The sequence below is a fragment of the Oreochromis niloticus genome, unplaced genomic scaffold (assembly GCF_001858045.2).
Source record: "Oreochromis niloticus isolate F11D_XX unplaced genomic scaffold, O_niloticus_UMD_NMBU tig00000384_pilon, whole genome shotgun sequence".
NCBI classification, from domain to species: Eukaryota; Metazoa; Chordata; class Actinopteri; order Cichliformes; family Cichlidae; genus Oreochromis; species Oreochromis niloticus.
Genome location: NW_020327144.1, coordinates 1,903 through 15,706, shown reverse-complemented (window position 1 = coordinate 15,706; position 13,804 = coordinate 1,903). Strand labels below are relative to the sequence as shown.

Below are 13,804 nucleotides of genomic sequence, written 5' to 3'. Positions count from 1 at the left end.
GAGTACGGCATTTTCTGTGATTGAAATTTAATTCAAGGAGGAACAAAGGTGCTACGGTACCTGAGGTTCTCATTCCTACACAATATTGTCCCGGCAGGAAGCAAAACTTTCCTGTGAATTTCTGGTTGATTTTTGGGTTTTGCTTAGCGCTAGCTTGATTTTATCAGTGAGCTTTGGGTTGTTTTCTTTCTCTAACTAAGAGAGAGATGGTTTTATGTTTGGACATGTCTGCAACGGGCCCTAGTTTGTGTTGTTTTTTAGTATTTTGTTGGTTACGTCTGTTTTCGTTTTTGTTACAGTGCACTGAGATAAGAAAATTGGAGAGGTGTGATCCACTGGTGGTGATATTTTGTGAGTTCATGATTTAACAATCAGCTCTTTAAACCAGGCCTGAAAGATTGAGATTTAAAGCGCTATAAAATATTATTACTGTAAACAGTTGCAAAGTGTGCTTCTCCATGATTGTAATTGGCTTGAGAGAAATTCACTTATAGGGGACACTGATCACGTGAGAAGTCCTGAGTCTAAAAGGACTGCAGCGAGTCAATCCAGTCCAAAAAACAAGGAATTGTTTTTCTTTAAAATGATGACGTCATCTTGCTGGTGATGGATGCTTGAATAGGTCGCGCGTGAGACTCCATTATCAGCAACATCTGGTATGAATGTGTGTGAATGAATGCATGTGACTGGACTGTGATGGACGGACTAAAAGTTTTGACTGACTTGATACTGAGACAAAGACTGCACGAACTTTAGGATTAGTAAATGCCAACAAACAATTCACCCAGCCGGCAAGAGGAGGGTGGATGCTACGCTTTGTTTTGTTTTGTTTTTGCAGGAGCAGGAGGATAAGAGAGACTGGAGGAGGAGACGGTAGCTTCACATGAGAGTGTGGAACTGCAGATTTAACCCGTTGGTTGCTAATTTTGAGTTCTGAGATATGATGTCACTAACCTTCTCTTTTAATTTCTAGCTCCGATGAATTGACACATGGGAGTGTGTCAAAAAGGGGGGAGTTGAGTCTGAAAAGCAAACAATGGTTTTATGAACATTTTATGACTTTATTTGTGTGTTTAATAATTTAGGTATGGTAAAACTTAAGCTTACGATATGTTAGACTTAGAAATGGTTCATTAATTTTTGATTTCTCTTACACACACATAGATTATGATTAGAATAAGTCCCTGGGTCAGAGAGTCCTGAACATAATATATAATAGATTATCAAGGCTGGGGAGAGAGGTGCTTTGGTTTTCTGTCTCTTGCAGAGAAAGGAACAGACACCAGACGGGGACAAGGAGATATGAGGACCCTTCACAGCAGAGACAGATGTAGGGACTACCGAGACAGCAACTGGGGTCAAGTGTCATGGCGTTTGGGCTCCTCGAGAAGATGGATCCCATAAACACAGCAATAACCATGAAGGGGTTGGCGAAAATCTAGGAACACCAGACCAACGAGGTTCGAGAGGCTCTTGGCAAAAAGGGGGACACGGCGGTGACCCCAAAATACACAGATCTTTGTTTGAAATCGGGGCAGAATAATCCCCTGATCTGTGCAACGACTAAAGGGTGGTCTAACCCCGGAGGTCGAAGAAAGAAGCTGAGAATCACCCAACTGGAAGATACTGGTAGCTGCAGCAATAAAAATAAAGGATAAAAGCTCCTTAGACAGAGGTTCTAGTCTACGTACATTTGAAAGGTATAAGGTGGCACCAAAATGGGAGTGGGAAAACTGTAGCACCAAAATAAAGCTGTGGGAGAACTGGGGGTAATGGGAGTGTCATCTGTACTTTGTTGTTGTAATCACAGTTTTTCTTGCATCTGAACTGCTAATCACAGAGGTCATCCTATATATGGTCGACCCGTTAAAGGGGGACAGAGTGTCACGGTTCTGGGTCCGTTGGACCCAGTATTTTGAGTTTATTATGCTTTGGTTTATTTTGCATCTGGGATTGTTTTATTGTTCTCTTGTTGTGGTGATGATTATGATGTCTATTATTAGTTTCATGTTTCTGTTTATTTGTGTTTAAGGAATGGTTCTTAGTTGTATCTCACGTTTAGTTTAGTTCAGGTTCCATGTGTCATTTTCCATGTGTCTCTCAGTGTCGGGTCTGCGTCTTTGTGTAGTGTTCTTGTTTCCTGTTTTATTGTGAAGGTCTGCGTCTCATGTGAGTGTGTTCAGTTTTACCTCTGTCTCGTCTTGTTAATTACTCCCAGCTGTGTCCACCACCTGTGTGTAATCTCCCTGTGTTTCTCTGTGTGTATTTAAGTCACGTCTTTAGTCATTGTTGTTGCTGGTCCGTCTGTGTATCCACCCTGCGTCATCTGTGTGTCTCCCTGCCGTCTTCCATCATTCCGTCTTCTGCTATTCGTGTTCAGGTTTGTGCTCTTGTTCAGGCTCCGTAGTTTAGTTTACCCAGTATAGTTCAGTTCTCCGTTTGCTGTTTTGTCCATTTCTTTTGTGTTTGATAAACCACCCTCTCACCTGTACAAGTGCCTGCGTTTGGATCCTCCTTTAACCCTTGTGCGCCCGCCTGTTCTCGGGCGTGGGTCGTGGAGACCCCGAGGGCGTGTGTGTTATTATGATGGTGGTGGTGGTGATGGTGATGATGATGATGGTGATGATGATGATAGGGGGGGGGGGTCGCTAGGACCCCCTCGGGGCATATGCGTTATGATGATGTTTAGGGTGGGGGGGGTCGCTAGGACCCCTCGGGGCGTATGCGTTATGATGATGATGATGATAGTGGGGGGGGGGTCGCCAGGACCCCCTCGGGGCATATGCGTTATGATGCTGTTTAGGGTGGGGCGGGGTCGCTAGGACCCCTCGGGGCATATGCGTTATGTTCATGATAGTGGGGTCGCCAGGACCCCTCGGGGCATATGCGTTATGATGTTTAGCGTGGGGGGGGGGTCGCTAGGACCCCTCGGGCATATGCGTTATGATGATATTTAGGGTGGGGTGGGGGTCGCTAGGACCCCCTCGGGGCGTGTGCGTTATGATGATGTTTAGGGTGGGGTGGGGTCGGTAGGACCCCTCGGGCATGTGTGTTATGTTCATGATAGGTGGGTCGCTGGGACCCCTCGGGGCATATGCGTTATGTTCATGATAGTGTGGGGGTCGCTAGGACCCCTCAGGGCATGTGCGTTATGATGTTTAGCGTGGGGGGTCGCTAGGACCCCTCGGGGCATGTGCGTTATGATGTTTAGTGTGGGGGTCGCTAGGACCCCTCGGGGCATGTGCGTTATGTTTAGTGTGGGGGGTCGCTAGGACCCCTCGGGGCGTATGCGTTATGATGTTTAGTGTGGGGGGTCGCTAGGACCCCCTCGGGGCGTATGCGTTACGATAATGATAGTGGGGTCGCTAGGACCCCTCGGGGCGTATGCGTTATGATGATGATGATGATAGTGTGTGTGTGTGTGTGTGTGGGGGGGGGGTGTCGCTAGGACCCCCTCGGGGCGTACGCGTTACGAATCGCAAAGTCCTCAGAACGCCGGCTAAAGCGAGACGTGGCGCTCTGCATTAACCCTTGTGCGCCCGCCTGTTCTCGGGGCGTGGGTCGTGGAGACCCCGAGGGGCGTGTGTGTTATTATGATGGTGGTGGTGGTGATGGTGATGATGATGATGGTGATGATGATGATAGGGGGGGGGGGTCGCTAGGACCCCCTCGGGGCATATGCGTTATGATGATGTTTAGGGTGGGGGGGGGTCGCTAGGACCCCCTCGGGGCGTATGCGTTATGATGATGATGATGATAGTGGGGGGGGGGTCGCCAGGACCCCCTCGGGGCATATGCGTTATGATGCTGTTTAGGGTGGGGCGGGGTCGCTAGGACCCCTCGGGGCATATGCGTTATGTTCATGATAGTGGGGTCGCCAGGACCCCCTCGGGGCATATGCGTTATGATGTTTAGCGTGGGGGGGGGGGTCGCTAGGACCCCCTCGGGGCATATGCGTTATGATGATATTTAGGGTGGGGTGGGGGTCGCTAGGACCCCCTCGGGGCGTGTGCGTTATGATGATGTTTAGGGTGGGGTGGGGGTCGCTAGGACCCCCTCGGGGCATGTGTGTTATGTTCATGATAGGTGGGTCGCTGGGACCCCTCGGGGCATATGCGTTATGTTCATGATAGTGTGGGGGTCGCTAGGACCCCTCGGGGCATGTGCGTTATGATGTTTAGCGTGGGGGTCGCTAGGACCCCTCGGGGCATGTGCGTTATGATGTTTAGTGTGGGGTCGCTAGGACCCCCTCGGGGCATGTGCGTTATGTTTAGTGTGGGGGGTCGCTAGGACCCCTCGGGGCGTATGCGTTATGATGTTTAGTGTGGGGGGTCGCTAGGACCCCCTCGGGGCGTATGCGTTACGATAATGATAGTGGGGTCGCTAGGACCCCTCGGGGCGTATGCGTTATGATGATGATGATGATAGTGTGTGTGTGTGTGTGTGTGGGGGGGGGGTGTCGCTAGGACCCCCTCGGGGCGTACGCGTTACGAATCGCAAAGTCCTCAGAACGCCGGCTAAAGCGAGACGTGGCGCTCTGCATTAACCTGCTCTCTAGTATAATCTCATTCTCCGAGCGTACAAACAACTCACATGAAATGTTGTAGTCTTTGTTTATTGGCGACAATAAAAAAAACAATCACGAACAAAACCATACAGCATTTGTGTTCTTTCAGGCAACGTAACGGCACGCGTGCACTCGTTTCACACATCGGTCGGTATTATCTTGCGCAGAATACGTTCAGAGACCGTCTTCGTCTTCTCGTCCTTCTCCTTCGTGTAAAAAGGACGATCATCGGTCTCCTAAAAACGTTTAGGGTGGGGTGGGAGTCGTTAGGACACCCCCCCCCCCCCCCCCCCCCCGAGGGGCGCTCGTGTTACTACGACGTCGGCGGCGTCTGGGAAGCGGCGTTGCGTGAAGCGGCGCAGTTGGGACAGTACTTGACGGCGCAGTTGATGCACACGTGCGCTCGGCACTCGCGGCACAGGATCTTGGTCTTGACGTCTTTGCTCCTGGGACACACGCGGCACCTTCGCCTCTTGACCGGAGAGGAGTCGCGCGGCGTAGCGTCGGCATCGTCGGCCTCGGTAGCAGCAGTAGTAGCGTAGTAGTAGTAGTAGTAGTAGCAGCAGTAGTACCTCGGGCCGCGACTCGGCCTCCTCCTCCTCCTCCTCCTCCTCCTCGCGCTAACGCCCTGGCTTCGATCATGGGGCGCGCGAGCGCTTTGCCCAGCCGCTCGAGGAAGAGCCTTCGTCTGTTGAGCTTGCCCGCCATCCAGTCGGGGTGAATTTCCCTCCAGAGCACGAACGCGTTGTAGGCCGCCACGTCCACCATGTTGTGGAAAAGGGCCACGGGCCACCTGCAGGTCTTTCTCCTGCAGCTGTACGTGCTCACGACCTTGTCCAGGTTGTCGACGCCTCCCTTGGTGCGGTTGTAATGCAGCACCAAGGGAGGTTTGCCGCCGGCGTCGCCGTTGCTGCTGCTGCTTTTGCCGTTGCCGATGCGGCGGCGGCTAGGCCGGGGCTCGGGGCCGGAGCGGCGGTGGTAGCGAGGAGCGGTGGTGAGGAGCAGCACGTTCTTGTTCTTTTTGGCCACGTAGGAGAGGATGATCGTGTCTGGCCCTCTTCCTCCTCCTCCTCCTCCTCCTCCTCCTCCTCCTCCCTCTCCTCGTGGCGCGGAGCCGGCGAGTACTACGGATTCCACGGAGCCCACGGCCCTGCCCTTGACGCAGCGCAGCTCCCTGGGGATCTCGGGTCTGTTCGCTCGCAGGGTGCCCAGCACCGTGTGGCCTCTTTCGCGAAAGAGCCTGTCGGCGAGCTCGCGCGAGGTGAAAAAGTTGTCGCACGTGACGTTGCATCCCGGCGGCAATCCCTCGGTGAGGTCCAAGACCACTCGAGCGGCCAGGTGCTTTTCGGGAGGGCCGCGCTTGTCGGGCTTGCCGGTGTACACTTGCATCTTCCACGCGTAGCTGGAGCGCGCGTCGCACGCCACCCATATCTTGATCCCGTACCTGGCCGGTTTGCTGGGCATGTACTGTCTGAACGGACACCTTCCTGATGATGGCGAGAGAGAGAGAGAGAGAGAGAGAGAGAGAGAGAGAGACAGAGAGAGAGAGAGAGAGAGATGTGGGAAAGTGTGGGAGATTGGGGCAGAAACGCAAGAAGAGATGTGAGTTTGACAGAGAACGCGCTTGCAAGCGTGGAAGATATACAGTCATGCAAAAGCACACACGCAGAACCCGACGACAACAATGCCCAGAAAGCTAGCGTTGTCGCCGTTCCCCGCTCCTCTTTCTCCTCTCTTCCCCCAGTCACGCACACACGCACACACACACACACACACACACACACACACACAACACGCACCACGTACGTACCTCTGAACGGCACCAGTCTCTCGTCGACGGTGACCTCCGGTCCCGGTCGGTACATGGCGGGCAGCCTCGCGCACCACTCGTCCCACACGGCTCTGATGGGGCCAGTTTGTCGTAGCCGCCGCCGCCCTCGCCTCGCACGGCTCGTCTGGCCTCTCTGTCGTCGAAGCGCAGCGCGCTCGAGTAGGCTCGAAAGGTCTTGAGCGGCATCGCGGCCCTGAACACGGACCTGCCGCTCTCGGCGTCCCACAGGCTCTCGCAGGCCTCTCCCGGGACCTGTACACGCCGGCGAGCACGAGCAGCCCCACGTAGGCCCGGAACTCGACGCGGCCCATGGGCTTCCACCCGTCGATGGCGGGCCTGCGCCTGTCCGCTTCCAGGTTGGTCATGGCGATCACCGAGTCCTCTATCTCCGGCGGGAAGTAGGCCATGAACGCGGAGGCCTCGTCGTGCGCAGCCGCAAGGGCCTCTTCGGTGGGGCCTCGTCCTCGCGGCTCGAGGTCGTCGTCGTCGTCGTCGTCGTCTTCTTCTTCTTCTGCTTCTTCTGCTTCTTCTTCATAGTCTTTGTCTTCATAGTCTTTGCCGTCTTCTTCGTAGTCTTCGTCGTCTTCGTCGTCATCTTCTTCGTCGTCATCTTCATAGTCTTCGTCGTAATCGTCGGCTACATCTGCGTCGCGAGTTTCACCGACAGCGCCGTGGCCGCGATCGCGCCCAGGATCATGAACGCCACCTGCAGCACGGCCGGCGTCCTCCTCTTGCCAAATCTCCCAAGTCCCCCGCCCCGGTTCAGCGCCTGCTTCTTCCTCTCCCGGTTCAGCGCCTGCTTCTTCCTCTCCCTCTCGGCGGTTCGACTCGCCTTGCGAGCCGCCGTCCTGGCAGAGTTGCAACGCCGTTTCGTAGTTGTGAGCCTCTTCCGCGTAGGACCTATGGGGATCCGCCACCCCATCGTTTTCGTCCTCCCGATCCTCCGAGTACCGCTCCTCGTCTGCGAGCGTTCGGGCGGTCGAGTCGTTATCCTCCTCGGCCTCTTGCTCTTCTTCCTCGGTCTCTTCCTCCTGATCCTCCTCCTCCAAGTTCTCCTCCTCCTCCGAGTTCTCCTGTTGTTGTCGTCGCCGCCGCTGCTCTTGGTCTTCCTCGACCCTAGCCCTCGATAGCGAAACGTGGCCGGTCGCAACAACCCAGACACCGGAGCCGACCCCGCGTAGGCCAAAACCGTCGGCGATGTTGACGGTGATGGTGAGGAGGACGAGCACCGTGACACCGACGGCGAAAGCGCTACGCCTGTACCGCCGAGCTTAGCGCTCTTTCGCTCCCACGGTCTAGTGCGTGACATTGCCTTTGTCTAAGGAGACCCCCTTGTTGTCGTCGTTGGTGTCGGCGTCGCCCTCCGTAACCAAACACCAACACGCTTAGTACCCACCATCTGCTTTCTTATCATCTCGCCGCGAGACTCGCTCTGCTTTCGCTAGGGTGTTCCTCGAGACACACACGCACACACACACACACACACACACCGTACTCACTCTATCCTTCCATCGAGAGCGGTGGTGGGGGGGGGATCGTGAGACCCCAAACCCCCTTGCTAACTCCACGGGGGGACCCGCGTCCCCCTGGCCGACAGACCGACCGACCCCGCCGGGGAGCATCAGGGTTAACAGCGGCCTCCGCTGGCCGAGCTCCATAGAGCCTGCGCGAAAATGCAGTGATTTCAGCTAGGCGGATCGCGGCTGCCGGCGGAAAGGTGGGGCTCGCGGGGGTACCTGGAGTTGCCTGAGAGTGTCTGGAGTTGCCTGAGGGTACCTGGAGTTTCCTGAGAGTGTGTGGAGTTGCCTGAGAGTGTCTGGAGTTTCCTGAGAGTGTCTGGAGTTGCCTGAGAGTGTCTGGAGTTGCCTGAGGGTACCTGGAGTTTCCTGAGAGTGTCTGGGTGCCCTGTTTTGTTCTCTGCTTGGCACTGTTGGGATCAGATCGGGGGGTACTGGGAGACGACCATAACACTGATGTTGTGCACATTTCTCGATGGGGTGCTCGGTCGACACACAAATTCACTTGTGACACAAACAAACTCACACGAGACAGAACCGCATTTTTACATCCGGCGCTCTTTATTCTTCATCGTCGTGAAATTACATTGCAAAGAATGTGAAAACGCTTGACATGAAAACGTTGTATAAGTTCTTGACTCGGGGTGTATTGCAAAATGGAAGCACACAGTACAACAGCACACGTAGGAAATATCCACCGGTCGGTGGCTGCCTGGGTTATTCTCCGCTGTTTCACCCCTACTGAGAACGGTATATGACCTGGACGGATCCACAAATGCCATCAGACGCTTTGAGTCGAAGGGTTGACAGCGGCCGTGTGTAACGGAGACACAAATGCTGTCATGTCGCAGGTCTACAGCATACGTTTGGTGCACCCAAGGACGGAGCTCCCGGACAGCGAGATACGCCGCGTGTGGTTCCTGTGCCGCCCTTGGGCTGAAGACATCATGAAAACACACATGTTATCTGCCAACACGTTGGACAGGATCAAATGCCCGGATGAGTTGGCTGTGATGGCACCCCGTCACATAGACCTCATGGACCTGGAAGACATGAGTGACATGTGCTTAGACGGCTTTAACATGGTGGACTTTTGGTTTCATTGTAAACTGGAGTCGTTCATGGCCGGATGGGCTCGTTGGTACGTGCACGTGGATCGGGTGACTGGTGTGGGATGGGGTATGACCCTGCTGCTAGATGGCGAGGGCAAGACGGTGGCGGACGCGGAGTCCTGTCGAGGAAGCTGTGGCTTGCTTACAAGACATACTTTGAATGGCAATGGGTTGTCAAGCAACCTGGGCGGCCGGGGGATACGCGTAAAGCCGACGTCATGTATGGGAACACGAATACGAAAACCGACGGGATAAACTGCTGTGTGTCTCCATCGAGGGCGAGCGAGGTGACTTTGGACGAGTGGTTGACGATCGGATGACCGCGATGCCGCGTATGGGCGAGGTTTATCGGACCGAACGTCACGAAGGAGAGTGTCTTCTGTGGTGTCACACCAACGACGATGATGATGAGAAGCGAAAGGCATCGACGATTAGGCTGTGGTACCCCGAACAGTAGAACGGGGGGCCAAAGTATGCACTGTATTGTATTGCGTCGGTTTGTTATCATACTGCTTGTAATAATAAACCCACGTGAAACGTTACGTGTTGTTGTCGTGTGTGGGACTCTCATTTCAGTCTAGTCGTCCGCTCTTCCAACACCACAAACACTGACTTACTCCATTGCGGCGAAACACGCACACCCCGCTTCTGCGTTTACCGTGCTGTACTTGTATATATAAAATCACACACATTGCACAACTATAAGTGAGAGACCTCTCAGTTACAGCGTTCGTTTCTCGCAAAGACCGACACACACGTGGGGATGGCTAGGTCTTAGCTGGGTACATGCGGTCGATGTGGAACAGGGCAGCCGGGGGTGGGATTGTCGGCGGACAGGGAGCTTTGTTGTGAGACGGCGGAAACGTTGGCGAGTTTATTTGCCCGAACACTGGGAGAGTTTGTGATCACTTGCATTTGCACACCGCACACAATTGAGGTAGCTCTTACGATGGACGCGCGGTATGTGTTTTGTACTTTGTCACGCGTATGCTGACGGTGAATTCGGCAACTCATTCGCTGATCTACATTTATACAGCGCTGTCCGCAGACCTCGGCTTGCCGGGTGTGCACAAGTTTACAGCAATAGGTCTACTGGACGGTAAACCCTTTGACCGTTTTGACACCGACAACCCACGGAAAACCCCCACAACAACTGGGCTAGACAACACTTAACTACTGAATACTTGGATAAGGGCACGCAGAGTCGACTCAGCAAGCAGCAATGGTTTGGCGTTAACCTAGGTGTCGTGATGACTCGGATGGGACACTCGGCGTCCGATGGGGATGTACATGTTCTACAGTGGTTACACGGATGTTATGGGGAAACGAACCCCTCCGAGGAGAGGCTGCGGTTTGTCCGCGGGGTGGATAAGTACGCTTACGATGGTGACGATTTAATGTCTTTTGATCATGTCACGCTGGGGTGGTCAGCTGCGACCGAAGCGGCGAAACCCATCGCGGACAAATGGAACGGTGTGACCGTGTTAACGGAATACACCAACGGCTATTTGCGCGACGAGTGTATCGGATGGTTGACTAGGTTTGTTGGACACAGCCAACGGGAACTGAGAGAAAGGGCAATCGTCCCTGACGTGTACGTGTTTGCACGGAAGACACGCGGACCTATTCTCACATTGGTTTGTATGGCATCGGGTTTCTCCACAAACACGCCTGCTATGACGCTCATGAGAAACGGCCGAGTTCTCAGTACGGACGACGGTCTCGAGGTCTTTGACATTCTCCCAAACAACGACGACACGTTTCAACGACGGATCGCTGTGGATATATTACAATCTGACAAGGGGAACTTCACCTGCAACGTGTTGGAGGAGGACACTGGGTATCACGTTATCAAACACTGGCGCCTGGAGGATCGCAAAACTCTTCGCGCAGTTGCCTGGTCGAACACTGATTTGCTCTGGGCCTTACTGCTGTTTTCGACAATGGTGTTTTTGTGCACTGCTGCTTTGTATCCGGTGGTGGTGGTGTGCATTATACGAAAGCGGAGGACTGGACAAATTGCAAATCAAACCGATTCTTGTGCGCAACACCACGGCCTAAAAGATGAGACATCTGGAGTTTGATACATAGTGCCTCGTATGCGTGTATGTCCCAATAAATGATTTGTCAATATAACTGCTGTACTGTGGTGTTTACGGCTAACAGCAACATCAGAGTACTCAGACACCATTGATTGTTACTGCATTTTATTTTCTGCAACATAGCATAGACCATAACCCATACCATCTGTGTATACAACACATTGTTTTCATAGGACTGTGCTTTACTTTACATTCTTCACTGCAACAGCATAACAACGCAAGTCTCGATTGCATGGGAGTACATTGACAACAATACAAAAATGTAACAGTATAAAAACACAGCATAAATTTTATACCAACAGTGTAAAATGCTAACCGTAATTGCACAGGAGTACACTGACAACAGTGTAAACAGTGGCACTGGTGATTACATGTAATACGTTAGGGTGTATGCATGATGCAAACACATAAGGCAAAATCTTCAGTGTCATTTCTTCCCTAGGCTACAATGTTCATCGCATTGGCCTCCGTTGTATACAAACGTGATACGAAAACACAAGAGTACAATCGTGTACTAGTAGATGGCACACACAATACTTCGTGACCATTGGCATGCTTTATATGGAATACAAAACCAATATTCAGCGTTATCATTTCTTACGGATTGCGCTGCTGCAAGTTATAGTCCACGTTGACCCTTTTCCTCTTTTTCAAGCACATCCTGCAGCATAGCACACAGCACACGCAGCTGGCTATCGCTACTATAACGACTACAGAGATAGCTATGTACAATCCGTAGGTTACCAAGAATGAGTCTTTGCTGTCTTGATACAAGTCTCGGCCGCTCTCGACGCGAGCGGCCTCTTCTTTCAGAGCAGCGAACACGCTAGAATACTCGACCTCTTCGTCCTCGCTCATGTCATTGTCGATAGTCTTCTCCTCCTCTTCGGTCAGAGGGTGACCCGTGAGCTCAGCCAGAGCTGTGAGTCCGCCGTTTACGTCTTTCGCGTAGAGGCTGTTTCCCACTTTGATTATCTGCTGAATGGTCGCCAGTTTCTCCTCGGGCACCCCTACGGATTTGGCGAACTTGACGATGACATCTTTGTTGCTGACCACAGCGGCTCCTATGGCTTTGGCTGCCCCCTTTGCCTTATCGGACGTTGCAATCCTTTTGACGGCCTCCAGCTTCTTCTTCAGCTTCTCTGCCGCCGAGGCCTTCGTGTCGATCCTGTACACACCCTTGGCTACCGCAACTTTGCCCGAGCTGACCTTCGTCGAGCCCGCGTACACCTCGCAGTTTGTCGAGGAACACTCTTGGCACAGCTTCACCAGGCACTCTTTCAGCGTCTGCGCGGTTGGCATTGAGCGGCCTGTAGGGTTTCTGTCTTGGGCATCTGTATGACACTTTGGCCTCGGTCGAGCCGTAACTCGTCAACTGCAGCCCTTCCAGGCTGGAGGTGAGGATTCTACTGTTGTCGTCCTTTTTGGAGTACCCCTTGAACAGCCTGGTGTCGTCGCACTGCTGCACGGCGCAGGCTTTGCACACCAGTTGCTTGTACGTCTTGTACGTGGAAGTGCGGCCCACACTAGACGCGTCCACTGTCGCGGTCTTACCGTTCAGACATTTCGCACTGTAGCTCTTCTTGGTCGAACTGCAGCTGGTGGAGTAGAACAACGCTCCCAAGCACAGGACAGTGTAGACCGCTGTCTTCATAATTGACAAATTAACCGGAGATGCTTCTGCGTGACTCTGATGTCTGCATCTAGAAACGAGCTATGTCCTTAAGCTGTTGCGTTCTCTCAGCAGTGGCAGACTGTTGGGATAAAGCGGCCTGTTTGGGGTAGTATTTAATCGAAGTCACAATGCATTGTTGCCGACCTGCAGCGCTTTTCCTCGTCGACCTGCAGCGCTTTCCTCGCCGACCTGCGGCGCTTTCTCCCGACCTGCGGCGCTTTTCTCCCGACCTGCGGCGCTTTCTCGCCGACCTGCGGCGCTTTCTCGCCGACCTGCGCGCTTTCTCGCCGACCTGCAGCGCTTTCCTCGCCGACCTGCGCACGGGACCCTGCTGATTCTGGTCGGCCTGATCGGCCAGGAGATGGTAATAACACCCATGCTATGAGGATGCCTTCTCTGCTAACTGATTGCAGAAATGATGCGCGTTTTGCTTATGCTTCTCTGTGGAACTACTTGTCTGGGCTGTGTGACTGACAGCCTGGGTTGCTGTATGTGTCCTCCGGGCACAGTAATGGCAGCTAGCGGGCGTTGTCGTGATCCGCAGTGTGTACATTGTCGGTTATACGAATACACGGAATTACACAACAGGCTGACTAGGTGTATTTTGCAACCCTACTGCGATGTCAACAAAAACTTTGTGTACCTACAGAACATTTCTTCCAGCAAGAAGTACGCCATGTTTTACTGGGATGGACGTGTTCCCGTTACACAAATACAGGATCGGAATATGAGACAACTGTATGCCAGCAGTTCACCGGACAACCCGCCCTTCTGTTCGCACCTGCAACACTTTGCGTCGCCCTGCGTGCCGTGTAGGACTTCTGGAGAAGAGACGGCGGTTGTCTGCCAAGGGGGTGCGCGTCCTAGATTTGTGAACGGGAACCCCGTGTGGTCTGACACATACGGGCCCAAGAACATTGTGTACAGCCCAAAAGAAGAGCTACAGTGCGTGTGTAAGCCCGGATTCCAGTGCTCTAGCGAAGCGTGTATCACGTGCATT

At 53.3% G+C, this 13,804-nt stretch overlaps 1 pseudogene; it reads left to right on the top strand.

The window, feature by feature from the left end:
- Positions 1–10,014: 10,014 nt before the first annotated feature.
- On the top strand, positions 10,015–11,111 carry LOC109200399 (H-2 class I histocompatibility antigen, L-D alpha chain-like; annotated as a pseudogene).
- The last annotated feature ends 2,693 nt before the right edge of the window (positions 11,112–13,804 follow it).